At 37.8% G+C, this 14,628-nt stretch overlaps 1 protein-coding gene across 3 annotated transcripts in view; it reads left to right on the top strand.

Annotated features, from left to right (window-relative positions):
- The first annotated feature begins 10,375 nt into the window (after nucleotides 1-10,375).
- The window catches only part of GREB1 (growth regulating estrogen receptor binding 1), a 96,795-nt gene continuing 92,542 nt past the window's right edge, over nucleotides 10,376-14,628 (top strand). For 2 of the 3 annotated variants that reach the window (XM_061351715.1, XM_061351712.1), the window contains exon 1: nucleotides 10,377-10,561. The gene's annotated coding sequence lies outside the window, so the exon portion shown is untranslated. Of the gene's footprint in view, nucleotides 10,562-14,628 lie in introns of all 3 variants that reach the window. The other variant, XM_061351714.1, reaches the window with a different exon arrangement.

The raw sequence follows: 14,628 nt of genomic DNA, 5'->3' as shown, positions 1-14,628 counted from the left end.
ATCACTGCTGGGATCTGGTTGGGTATCAGTCAGTGGGTGGAGAGCAACTGTACTGTGCATCACTTGGGTTTTGGTTTGGGTTGTTTGTTTTGTTTTTTTTTTTTTTCTTCCTTTTATATTCTCCCCTCTTATTTAGTAGGTATCTAATGCTTGTCAGACAAAAACCTTGCTTTAAAACACAACTCTTCATTAGATAGCTGATCTGTTGATTGATTGCTCTTTACATCTGTCATGGTTTAAGTCCAGTCAGTAATTTAGAGCCATGTAGTCATTCATTCATTACCCCCTTCCTCCCACCTGCTCCCGGAGGGATGGGGAGGAGAACAGAAATAATGTAACTCCCACGGGTTAAGAATAGCCCAGTAACTAAAGCATAACACAAACACCTACTGCTACCACCAATAATAATAGTGATGATAAGGGAAATAACAAGGAAAGAGAATACAGCTGCTCACCACCTGCTGACCAATACCCAGCCCTACCGAGCAGAGATCTAACACTTCCAGATAACTGCCCTCAGTTTATATAGTGGGCATGCCGTGCTGTGGCATGAAATACCTCTTTGGTTAGTTTGGGTCAGATGTTCTGTGTCTGCTTCCTCCCAGCTTCCCCTGCACCCTGGCAGAGACCTTGGTCAGAGTAAACATTACTGAGCAACAACTAAAATCACTGGTGTTACCAGCGCTGATCCCAGGCTGAAAGTCAAAAAAAGAGCACTGCACCAGCTACTAAGGAGAAAAATGACTGCTACTGCTGAACCCAGAACAGCAGTGATTAACTGTCCTCTATCATATTGTACATTAGATAAGTTTGTCATGGAATTCTTTTGCTTAAAGAATTTGTGAACTCTTTTGCTTATCCCACCTACCCCTTCAATGAAATTCCCAGTCACTTCCCTGTCGTCAGGGCAGGTGCTCTGGAGAAATGTGAAACTCATTGGACATCATGTAAAATTGCCGGTGTGGTGTGAGGAATGCAAAACCACGAAGAACTTCATTCATCATCTAATATGCCAGACTGGACAGGTCAAATAACACTCTTGAAAAAATTCAGTTTAATTTACTGTTTCAGACCACTTCAAGTTAGACATTCATTTGGGGTAGTTTATGTCACCAGTGATCCACCAAATGTCTTGATAGAGAATGGAGTTTTCTTCTTAGTAAGCATTTTTCAATCAACTACTTGCATGGTAATAGTTGTCCTTGAAGAGGTTTGTGGAACAAAGGTGGATTGCTCTCATGCTCTAATAAATTTATAAGGAAAAAAGGGGGAAAAAATACGTTACAGCTGCGCAAAAGTGTGATGCCTGTTTTAGGAGACATGAAGCTTTCAGTTGTGTAATGAAAGGCAACATGCAAATGTTGATTGTCAGTATTCTATTGAGAGCTTAGACTGCTGCAATGCAGGTTTTCCTGTCATGGAAGCAACACTTCAGTGAAAAATGCTCATTTTTGTATAGGCAGCATGATCCCTGCTAACTATTCTGTGGTGGTAAACAGTCCCATAAGAACTAACATTTCTCTCCCTTTGTTATACTCTTAAGTGGAAGATGTATTTTACCACTGTAATCACAGTTTGTTTAAAACCACCATGATAAAGGTTTTGTTTGTTTTTTTTTTTTTCCCAGCTGCAACAGCAGAATGGTTTGGAATAGGCTGCTTTAGTTTTGGGTGATGTAAGGAGTGTGCCATGCAGTATAGAAATCATTGAATAGGATTTTGATGATTGTTGGGTAGTCAGATATTAGGAAGGAGGCTAACGACCTGCAATTTGAGGATCAGGATACATACATTTCTGTATTAACACATGTGGAAAACATTGCATCAACTTTTAACTGTGTTGCTGTTCCAGCCAGCCATAAGATCAAATTCTGTTGTTCCTCTCCTTCTCTGTCCTTGGCTGCTGAATATCTGAGTGAAGAAAAGCCTCATATGAATTCAGATTCAGGATTTTTTTTCTATATTTACATGAAAATTATAAAGCCTAATTATTCATTTAAATGAAAATTAGATTTTGGAGTAACTGACTGGACTATTAGGAGTTTTGGCTGTGGGATTCTTTTGTTCAGAACGTTTTATTTTAGTGTGTTATTTACATTTTATAAAGCTGATCATTAAATTTATCCTACTCTTGTAGATAAAGATGTAAATTATCCCCATTTACTGGTATCTTATTGCATATTAAACTGGTTGTGCATTCTTTTTAATACCCCCAGACTTTGATTGTCCAAGACATGATTCTTAAAATGAAAGATTTGCTTATTTATCTGAAATTGTTTTCTTCGATTGCATTGATTCTTAATCTGCCACCAGGGGGCAATAATTCCATTTCCTAAATCTGATCTTTTAACATTAAGACATACTAGAAGAGTGGTTTCATTACAATTTTTGAGGGACTATATATGAAAGTCGAAACATAAAAACATAATTGCCTTGAAAATGCTGTACTTGTGTAATTTAGTATTTTACTCTGCACTACTTAGGGATGTAGGTTTTACTTTTAATTTTGAGCACCTGAAAATAGACTGCTTTGGTGAACTTCATGTAGTACAGTTGTGGTGCAAGGTTTGGATTTCATGTAAAATAGGATTTTTTGTGTTCTTTATATTGCCACTGTAATATTAAAAAAAAACCCCACCTGTTTTGAAAGCCATTTCTTTCTTATTCTTTTTTTTGTTTGTTACACTCATGTCCTATTAATATTTATTAGCCTATATATGTAATCCTGAATTTGGAATTCTGTCACCTGATGGGTGCCTTTATATTCTTATATGATATGTATTTATTTTATTTACATACATAGTAGTTCCAGCATACTGCAGTTAAAGCCAAGGCTGCCTTCTGTACAATTCTGTATCAAATGCAATCTTCCCTTTAATTATAATAATCTTGTAACTGGATCTTCCATTAGGTGCATGCATATTGTTTAAAAGATGAGCCAGAGGAAATACCTTTCTTCAAAGGTACAAAAATACAAAATTATGAAAGACTAAAATAGCTTTATCTGTTTAGACCATATATCCATACTTTTGTATATTAATACGTCTATATAAACTTCCTAGGCTCACTGAGGTCCTACTTAGGTCCTACTAAAGTCTTCATCACTGCATAACAATTAGGCATAAAGGTGTAGAGCATCGCTACGTAATTTTTTATGCTGCAAAATGTAATGATTTAAATCTTTTTCTGGTAATATTACAGTCTTTCTTGATGTGCTTTGCTTAACCTGACTAAAAAAATTGTTCCAATGTACATGGTGAATAGTCATCCATTAATTTAAGAAGGCAAATCTTATTTCTTCACTCTTGTCATGTCAATATGAGGAAGATCAAGTAATTTATTCAGATCTGAAGAGCACAGTCGTAAACAGCATTCTTTTTTGTAGTGTCCTGAATGACACACCTGAAGTAAGATTAAAAATCATGGATGTATGTATCATGTTGGAGGCACAGGTTTTAGGACATGATATAAACTGAAGCTCCCACTTTTTGTACCTGTAATCCAGAAAAGAAATTATATAGATGGAAAACGTATCCTCTAAGGTGAACCTAGGGTAATGAAAATAGCAAGCACTTGCTGCACATGAACACTGCTGTCTTTTATTGAAAAGGTTTGCTCAATGTTGTGTGCTTAATAAGGTTTTGAAATTTGGCAGTAAGCCATTTCCCATCTGAAAGACTCTAAGGGTTTCTAGGCAAAGGTCTTCACAGAGCTTGCTTGAAAATCTCATCCACACTAAGGAGTTTATAAACAGAGTTAAGATTTCTGTTGCAGCAGGGAATTAATTTATTTGTTTTATCTTTGCAGTTACAGAGGAGGAGCAAAATTGCCTGTTATATTTCAGCTTTAAATGTATGGAAAAGCTGAAGTACATCCTAATAAGGTGGTAATCTTTATGTCTTGCATTTCAAAGCATTTTTGAAACATTGTTTTTCACTTTTTATGAAGATTCCTCCACTACAGTTTTTTTTATTTTAAGAATTGTTTTATTATTTAATTTTAATATTAAATATAATATGAAAAATTTCTATAGCACCTACTTGAAGTGAGAGTATCTTGCTCTTATGAGTGCCCTGAGGCTTATATTCTAGCCCATTCTATTATTCTACACTCACTGATACTGGGGTTGTTTCTTTGTGCACGAAAGGCATTCTAGCCTATTCCTCTGATTAAAACAAACAGAAATCTGGTTTTCTGACTATTTTCTTCATCAAACAAATATAATACCACATTTCACAAGTTTGACTTTTTGTGGTTTGACACCATGTCTCTGAACTTGACTCTGGAACAGCTGGAGTAATTTCTGCTGCTTGTAGCCATCATTCTAGCTGAGGTGACATACTCAGCTTCTTACATATGTTTGTTTATAGCTGTATTTAATGACTCTTTTTCCAGGAATAATCAGACTGGCATGTCACCTGACTAAAACGCAGGCAGGTGCTTTGAGTTTTGGTCACCTTTAGGCACATGCGTGGGGGTGCCTGTACTTTGTCTATGTACTAAGAATGCCATATGACTGAAAGTGCTTGAGACATTAACTTTTTACTGTCACTGTGAAATAGGGTGATTGTTGTTGCTGGGATTTCTGCTGTTATTTTTTTGTTTCTTCATTTTGTTTCTTTTGTTTTAAGAAGTGATTGGATGTATCCATTCTACACCAGAAAACAATTGCGTTTTGGTTATGAGCGCTCTTTCAGATGAGAAGTGGGCAAACCCCTCTATCCTAGAACGAGAGAAAATGCTATGGGCCAAATTAATTGTTCTGGTAGGGTGGATCACTGTACACTGTATATTCAGTACCAGGGATTCATATAGTTAAAAAGATTGATTTCGAAGAAGCAAGTTGAGAATTTCATGCAACATCTAGACATAAAAACTGAACAGGATTTCCTTCCAATAATGACTAGCATGTTTTATAAAGTTATGTGGTTTTATAAAGCCTTCTGTGGTTTTCATAAGGTGCCAAAGATGGCTTAGTTTCTAGCATTTCAACGTCAACTGAGTTTTGTAATTAGGAAAGTGGTGATTAAGCGGTGGTTAATTTCATTAGTTACTAAGAATCTGACGCTTAGTGTCATTTATAGTTTGTGAATATGTCTATTGCTAACTTCAGAATACATCATGCAGATTTTTTAAGTTTCCAATTGATATTTAAATTATGTGTAATTTGATTATTTCCTTGTTCTTGTAACTACCAAAATATCTCACTATTCACACAGACCCATCCCCAAGATACTCTTTTCTTTATCTGGCAAGGATATATTGGATATTTAGTACTTTTCTTTTAAATGTTGTCATATATAATTTATATTAGCTCAGATAGTATTTGTAACATGATTTACAGAACTTTCTTGCCAGTTTATTAATAGGCTTAAGAAGACTGAAGGCCCAGGCAGGTACAAATTAAAAAATAGGTGATAGGCACCTAAAATGATTACTTGTGATCAATAATTCAAAATAAATATTGACTTGTATCAGAAAGTAAATTCTTGAAGGTAGACTCGCATTTTAATGGAACATTTTAATCACACTGAGTAACTGTAAACTTTAACAAAACCTTCTGTGTATTTTGCATAAAACAGAACACTGTGTCTTAGTGATTATAGCTGAATTGAAATCTTATGCTAATATTGATGCCTGAGTTGGAATGGTCCTGCTCATGGTTGGTGTTAGATGTGTAAAGGAGGTACTTGCTCTGTTCCTACAGAGGAGGCTTCTGGACTAGCTCAGAATTTGATGGCTACCATGACAGCCCTTGGGCTATTCCCCAGATCTGTAGGCTCTGCTCAGAAACCTGAGCCTCTGCTGTTGAAGTTGGACAGGTGACCACTATCTTTGCTTCTGGAGTTCATAATGTAGCTGTTCTAACAAAGCCAAGAACCAGTTCTAGTGGTCTTACCATTGGAAGTTGAGAGGAACAGTCAGCCTTGAGTGAAAATACCATTTATTTGCTAATTTAACTCTGTTGAGAATTCAGATGTTTTTGATTCAGCACCACACCTGTGCCTTGTTTGCAGTAGTACATGATTTACAAAAGGCCTATGAAGAAGCAGCAGAGATTGTTAGAAGTGTCTGAGGTAGAAGGCTTGTGCTAAACATGGCTGATGCACAGATATTTGAAGACTTTATGTTGTGGCTACATCTCATAGCTGACCCTTTGAGGGGAGATTGGGCTAGACATCTCCCTTCAAACCTGAATTGTCCTACAATCCTGTGACCACATATGCAGGCAGTAGACAATGAAGTCTGCAGTAAACAATGAAGTCTATACTTGTAGGCTTCATACAATGTCAAATTGATCTTTTCTTCTTTATTCTCTATTAGTTTCCTAACACTGTGTGCACCTTTTTGACTAGTGAGTACTGAGCTGATGTTTTCAGAAAACAGTCTACAGTGCTCAAGGACCTCTTTACTAAGTGGGTAAGAGTCCATCATTATGCACATTCAGTTAGCAGCTGCAGCAAGAGCAGAGAAGAGCAGAGAAAAAAGCATCAAAAGGTGGTATTGTGAAGTGTGGCTTTAGAAGCAACATCCCTCCATTCTCCCCACACTGAGTTTCTTCCCTGAACTTCAGCAAAAGCAGGTACCAAGGAAGAAGTAGCTTTGGGATTGCCTGGTTCTCTGGCTGCTGCTCGTGGCTGAAACACTGGCAAAAACATTGGTTGAAAGAGAAAGAACTATCTTCTGTGAGGGGAAAGGATTGCGCTTAATGCTGCTAGCATATCCATTGCACCTGTATGCTTCTGCACCAGAGAGACAGCAGAGCAGGACCCAGCTTTAGTTCCCTGACCAGTGCTGGTGGCTGCTGCTTTCTGCCTGAGCAGCCTCGTACCATTCTTTCTTCACCTGCTCTCTGGATAGGTGACTCTTCTGGCCAGCTGCTTTTTCTCTTCCACTGATCTCTGTAGTATATCCATACTGTCAGCATCTTGCCTCAGACTTCTTGCCCTGGGTGTCACTATGGCTTGCTGGAGCCATAAGGCAGATATTTTATTGCACATCCATTGATTGAATTTATTAATACTTAATTCAACCTTCCTTTTCAATGATCCACTACTATGAGATATGCCAGCAACATGCCACAGTCAGTATTTGGGTATCCTGAATAATTTTCTGTCATTTCACTGTTCCACTCTGTGCAATGCATCAAGCATTGTCACAGCACAGTTCACCTCCTCTCCAGGTGGTTGGCAGGTATGCTGAGAGCCCATCAGTCAGTCACTGGTGTACCACTCAGTAATACCTGTCATACCACTCTTCTAGTACTGAAGTTGGTTTAACCTCTAGATTACATGACTTACCTTATAGCTAGTAGTTCATCAGCTTTGTATTTGGCTAAAAAAACCCTCTGGTCTTGGAAAAATGTTATTTCCAAATGATCTGTCCATGCTAAAGTGTCCTTTGCTGACCATCAGGAAGAAGTTCTGACCTTCAGAAATTGTGCTGACGTGTGACATATCTGGAATGTTCTAGAAAAAACATTAGCTGATTTTAGATCTTTTAGCATCAGAATAGATTAGAAATCTGATTCTTTTTCCTTTTTTCAACTTTTTTTATTTTTAAAGTTTACCTGTTATTAAAATAAAAGCTCATTCAAATTATGAGCTCTGACTTAGTCCTCTTATCAACTGCAACATAAAAAGCATAAGTTTGAGACGGTTACTGATACTTATCCAGACCTTGTTGCTTTAATGATTGTAAGGATTACTTCTGGTCTGAAAACATTGTTGCACACAGAGAGTTCTGAGGGACTTTCTTCTACAGCCTAGGAGTGGTGCTCTTGTCCTTTTGGGTAGTGTGTATGCTGAAGGTGGGTAGAACATATTTCTGTACATAGTGCAAGATGGTACTAGTTCTTAAAAAGCGTATTGCAGCCCACAAGTCAGGAAGGAAAGTCCTGAAGCTGGCAGTCTGACTAATTGTCAGAAGTTATACAGACGTTCAGGTCTTTACTTTGCCTTGGTTTTTGAATAAGCTCAGCACTGGTTTTGAGACGTGTGATTAATTTTGGACTTTAACCTAGGTGAGACACGCCGAGGTGCAAGTCTCTTGAGCATGGAAATAGGCAACACTCCCTTTTGCTCTAGCACAGCACTGCAGCTTATTTCTGAGCATTGAATTTAAGTGTCAGATGCATTTGGTTAATTTTAAAACATTTGCCAAGAGCTGTACTTGCTGTGCCTTCAGGGGGAGAGGGGATAGAGCACTGTGCTATAAGTCTTGCTGCAAATGAGAAAGCGTAAAAAGCTGAATCACATGTTAAATGTATTTGTCAAGTCTGGATTATAATTTTTTCTGAAGTCTTCATTTCTGGGCAAAGTGATCGAGATTACTATGACAGTGAGCAGATGTCCTGGGTTCAACAGTAGCAGTCATTTTCCTCCTTTTTAGTAGCTGGTGCAGTGCTGTGTTTTTGACTTTCAGCCTGGGAACAGCACTGATAACACTGATGTTTTTAGTTGCTGCTCAGTAATGTTTACTCCAACCAAGGACTTTCTGAATCTCATGCTCTGCCAGGGAGGAGGGGAAGCTGGGAGGAAGCAGAGACAGGACACCTGACCCAAACTAACCAAAGAGGTATTCCATACCACAGCAAGGCTTGCCCACTATATAAACTGAGGGCAGTTGTCCGCAAAACCTAGATCACTGCTCGGGTCAGGCTGGGTATCGGTCAGCAGGTGGTGAGCAGTTGTATTCTCTTCCCTTGTTATTTCCCTTATCATTGTTATTATTGGTGGTAGCAGTAGTGGTTTGTGTTATACCTTAGTTAATGGACTATTCTTAACATATGGGAGTTACATTCTTTCGATTCTCCTCCCCACCCCTTCGGAAGCGGGGTGGGGGGGTAGGAAGGGGGGGGGAGTGAAATAGAGACTGCATGGCTGAGTTTAAACCATGACAGCAGATTAGTTCCTTACATTCATTTCAGTCATTTTGGCTGTCAGTCTGGATCAAATTTGTGTCGTTAGCACTAGTTAATGAGCTTGTCGTAACAGTGAATGAAGATAAAGACTATGTTCTGATTCTTTTCAAATTGATCAGGAGTTTTATGAAATTGATCAATAGGTTATTTTGCTGGGGTGGATGTTGCTGTTGTGCCCAAACAGCCTCCTTAGAAGGAATCTTTCTTTTATTTGTGAGCAGAGGTTTCTCTGCCCTGTGAAACACCACCTCCCAACCTCAGATGTGTCATGCCTCCTAGTTGCCCTGTAAGACCACCAACAAGGAAGAAACGTGGGCTAGGATATCTAAAGTTTTAAGATCATTTGTAATTACTATACCTCCACTGTGTCTGACCTTGGCCTTGTAGTATTGAACTTGCTGCTTAATTTTAGGTATTCAGTAAATGAGACCCCACAAAGTGCCTAATACATCTTCAGACATCAGCATATAGAGTCAGGTGCCTCTCAAGGCCTCCAGAGGGAGATCCTGTCCACTTAGCTGAAGTGTTTAACCTTAAGCAGATAATGTCTTTTAGTAGGTTTCAGCATCACCTTCCTCTCTCTACAGTCTCTGTAACAAACATAAACATTTTAGAAGGACTGGTTTATCATGTGTCTAAAGTTAGGTCCTTAAGGAGAACATGCTGGCTAGCTGTAATTATATGTAATTTTTGGAAGGCACATACCGTTTGCCTGAAAGTGCTTTTAGCATTTATTATTGCTGAAAGTGAAAAAAGACCAATTGAACACATTCAAGCTGAAAAATCAGAAGACTTGTGCCTGTGTTTTCCATAATCTTAAAAGTGATTATAGTTCATAACTAAAATAAAATACCACTGGTTGCTTTTTTCCTTTCATTCACTATTGCATCATCAGATTTTACTGGGTATTTAAGTCTGGCTTTGCAGGGGGAAAATTTGGAAGCTTCTATAACAAAAAGCTATTTAGAATAAGGATAGAGAAACAAAGAGCATAAACAATAGGTAAGCTGGATTTGGGAGATAACTAGCTATCCAGGGCACTTTTCCTTAATCTGTATAGATCTTTTGAACTAATCTCCAAGTGGCAGGCTTTGGCTACTGTGACAGGATTTCTTTCACACACAGATAAACCCCCAAAGTTTCCAGTTTCTCTGGGAGACTTCCACTTCCCTTTCACGTCCCTGGTCTTCCCTGTGCATCTTCAGTTTTATAACCTTTTTCTCTCTCCTCAGACTGCTGGAATTGTCTGCGCTTTAGACCCGAGAGCCAAATAAGGCATGTCTCGTTTGGGAAGATACCATATTCAGAGGGAAGCAGGGGTGAGGGTGCATGAGGCTGGAGAGGAAAAGGCAGGGGGGAAGGGTGAGGGGATTGTATTCTTGACCTTAGGTAGCTGGTGCTGAGAGGTAGCATATTGTGTGGAGGAACAGTCAGAACTAGTTTGTGGATGGGAAGGAGGGAGCAAGGAGGAGGGAGGAGGAAGCTGGGACAGCGAAGGGGGAGGAGGATAGAGCAGCATCTCTATCTTTCTTTGCAGACCACGCTGCTAAACAGCGAGGGGAGGCTCATGCTTCCCTAATATCCATCACTCCCCGCTTCCAACGTGGTCAGAGACAGAGCAACAAAGAGGGTCTCAGAGGTAAGATCCTAGCAACTTGCAAAGCTGTAATAAGGCGAAGCAGCAGCAACAACACAGGGAAAAGATTATCAGCACCTGGGAATGCTCAGAGGCGGCAGGGGGGAAACTGGAAGCCCAGGTCTCCTGGAGGCTAAGGCAGTGTTAGCAGCAGCAAGAACGGAGCAAGAGGGGAGCAGATCAGCGCCGAGGGGGTTAGGATACCAGCCAGGACTATTTAGCAGTGGGCAGTTTGTGTCCCAACTGGCTATGCAGAAAGAAGTGAGAATGGGAAAGAACTATGAAAGCAAATGTTCTGGTACCTGAAACACATGGCTAAATAAGGCTTAACAAAATCTACGAATGGTTTATTTACCCAAGATATGGTTCTGGAGTAAACTAATTCATTAATTTGTTCATGTCAGAAGAAAAAATATAAATGAAAAGCAAAGCCCAGGTCTGCATATTTTGACTTTTTTGCATGAAAGTTATTTTTCATTTTAGGACAATGTTTCAGTTCAGAAATGCATTTAATAACATGGAGGAAAAAAATGCAAAACACAAATTAATTGTTTTAGTTTGCTTGTTACCTCGTGTGTGTGTGTGTGTGTGTGTGTGTCAAACAAAATGGGTTGTTGGACAATTATTGCAAGAAAATATTTGATACCAAAACAAGGAATGCTGTTTGGCCTGAGAAATGCTGGTTTATTTCATTTAGAGAAAAAACACTAAAACAAACCCAACATGATTTTGTACTGGCCTGAAATGAAATTTGTAATTATGTTTGATTCATTCACACAGCCTAAAAAAAGTCATCAATTTAGATACGTGTATTTATAAAGTTAATTGTTTCTTTTTAGTTGTGGACACTGGAAGCTTAGATGAAGGATACAGGAAGTATAGCATCATGCACTGGAGAAACTGATGCTTGCTTTTTCCTTGCTCTTTGTCTCATTTACTTTGCTTTTTCAGGTGTGAGCTACCTTGGTTTTGAGCTAACACCTATTATTAACTAATAGTGGCAGTAATGTCAGTGTTTGTTGTTAAACATGTTGAACCAACTACAAAGAAAAAACACTGGCTTGTATGTCTTATTCATAAGAGTTTTTATAATTTAATGTCTCTCTTCACTATGAAACATAGAATCAGTCTCCAAGGGTGATTGTTCTGGGATATGTATGCTTAACTGTAAGTTTCTGTGTTTTCATCTTCACAAGAGGTAACTAAAATAGGTGTAGTGGGTTGATTTGGTGTGTGAGGAAATTAGTATCACCATTCTCTGCTGCTTTGGGGAACTTGGAGGTGATGGATCTGAGTTTGATTTTCTCCTCATCAGTGTAAATTTACTGGTACAAGTGTACAGCATCAGGTTCTGTACTAGTATACTTCTTCATTGCCCCATTTTACTTTTAAAAGAGAGAAGAACCACATCACAGCAATGGGGCTTTTCCTTCACTACTTTTTACAATTGCCATTTCAGGGCTTACAGTTCTGTTACTATTTTCCAACCATAAATAACAGTCTGACTTTGGTAACCTTATCTGCTGTGGTAGTTGTCAGCTTTAGCTTCGAAATTGTCAGTAGACAATCAGGGTTTCTACTAAAACAGAAAAGCAAAAATAACTTCTTTTCCTTTCAGCCTACCCCTTGCTTACACAACTAGTTTTATTTATTCAGTCTATCTTTTGGGTTGATAAATGAATTTTATTTCTTTATTTTTTTTGTTTGTTTGTTTTGTTTGTTGTATGGGGGGGTTGGTTTTTTTTTGGTGTTTAACTACAGTTTTGTTTTTTCTGGGGCTTTTGCTAAAGAAATGGAATGTTCTCACTTTGGCAAGATTTAACTGTTATGTGCATAAAAAACCCCCAATAACAAACCAAACCGAACATGAATCTACTACTGCAGGTGAATTTCATTTGAAGCTAACATTCTTTTCTACTTAGACAATAGTTAGCTATTGTTCTCTTAAAACAACCTTCTATGAACTGTATTGTTCTGAAGTTTATAAGGGCTGGATGCAGAGCTCCCTGAAGTCAGGAAGAGACATTCCATTGACTTCAAATGGCTTTGGATCAGGCCTGTCACGTGAGATTAGCTCCTGACAGAAGATCTTGTAAGCACAAACACAGAACAGAATGATTTAAGGATGGAATTTCACTTATGCTGTAGTTGTCTTTGCTTTGTGAATATCTGATAGGCACAATGTTTTTGAAGCAATGCTTCATTTATGTATACATCTGTATACATTCCAATACGAAGGAATATGCAGAAAATTCTTTGTAAATTAGATCTCAAATCTATTATCTTTCTGTGTCTATGTTTAAAGACTTTATTAAGGGAGTTTGTCCTTGTGTATGATAGTTCAGAATCTCTTAGATGAGATTTATAATCTCAGTGATACTACGCATAACATAAGGAAAGGGTTTTGTAATGTGAAATATTAAGTTAAAACAATGGTTTGAATTTTGTTTTCTTGTTAAACTCGAAGATCATATATAAGAAACTAATGGCTTCCATTGTTTCTCTTTAAAAACCCCACCACCTGCCCCCCCAAACCCAGAAGCCACTTTGACATATACATTTGTTTCTGCATTTGAAACTTACACAACTAACACAACGTAAAAGTAACCATGAGAAAAACAGCATAGTTCTGTGTAACAAAATAAACAGGAGCATTTTGCAGCATGTTATATAAGGCCAGACTTGGATTAGGAATTTGTAAACTTGCAAAGGTGATTCTTATTAATAAAGGAAAGCCAGTCGGACACTCTAGGGATGCTGGGCGTAATTACCTTTAGGGAAAATTGCCTTTGCTTCTTATTGATTGTGACTCTTCTAATGAATACAAAGTCTGCACAGCAAATGATAAGTGATCTGTCACTCCTTTTTTCAACCTCATGCAAAATAAAGCTTTTACTTACTCTCAGATGAGATCAGACACAACTGTAGGTTTATTTCATGTGAGTATGTTCCTACACGAAGAAGGGGGCATAAAAGTCTAGTGTAACTAACAACAAATCTACATACAAACAACCCTCATTGCACAAAAACATGAGGACTGTGTTTGGATTTACATGCATGCAAAGGAGAAAGTGGTGTATCTAACTACATCTGAAAATTGTGGTGGTTTTTTTCCACTTACACTGTGGTTAATGATTCAGTCAATCAGTAAATCTGACTGACTCTTCAAAACTTCTGTTACACAGACTGTGACAGGAGATACTGTAATTTACTAAGGAAATTTTAATGTGTCACTTATGCTTATTTTGTAGACATTTGTAGCTGTTACTTTATAATTGCACCTAAGGATTCCAAAGAATTTTAGTTTTATTTTCAGTTTGTCTTCGTTTGCCATTATGCATGCATTGCCTTTCATGCTTGAATATTTTTGTGAGGAATAAAGGAAGTTTAAGAAATAACATAGCCATTGGTGTATTTCTGAAGAAACAGTAAAAATAAATTGCCATATATATATTGTATGTCTTAGAAAAAATGCTGTAAAATCTAAATACAGACTGTTATATGAAGAAAATATCCTTTATCTAGCTAAACAGCCCAGCAATATTTTGTGTACTAAAAACAATCCATTGGAGGCATATTTTGTGTAACTATGCAGTAGATAGAAATAAAAAATTATTTGTAGAAAGTGTATTAACATCACAGTCATAAAAATACGCAGTACTGACAAAGAATTGCCATCAAAGTTGTATTTATAGGTGTGAGATTCCACGGTATTTAGCTTTAAACATTTTTTGTGTTGTTTTAAATGATTGCCTGCAAAATGTATCCTTGGTTTTGACCTAGCTGTTTTAGTTTTCAGAGTTCCTTAGTAGGAAAGTGTGGGGGTAGGTTTTCTGTTTTTATAGGAAGGAGAAAATATGGAGATTTTGTCATTTGGGATAGAAATTTTTTCTTTCACAGATTTTCCTATCCCTTATTCAAGTATAAACATTTATATAAAATAGAAATAATGATATCTTCCTATCCTGTGAAGTTCTAGTACCATTATACAGTGCTTTGAAATGATGAGGTAGTTTCTAATGATTGTGACTGCACTTAGGATTTCATCACGCAAGTCCTCAATTACAGGG

The sequence above is a fragment of the Neopsephotus bourkii genome, unplaced genomic scaffold, assembly GCF_033783945.1.
Source record: "Neopsephotus bourkii isolate Nb327-2 ecotype Australia unplaced genomic scaffold, CSIRO-AGI_Nbou_v1 NB_595, whole genome shotgun sequence".
Lineage (NCBI taxonomy): Eukaryota > Metazoa > Chordata > Aves > Psittaciformes > Psittacidae > Neopsephotus > Neopsephotus bourkii.
Note: the sequence above shows the minus strand (reverse complement) of the source record. Positions and strands in the feature narration are given on the sequence as shown.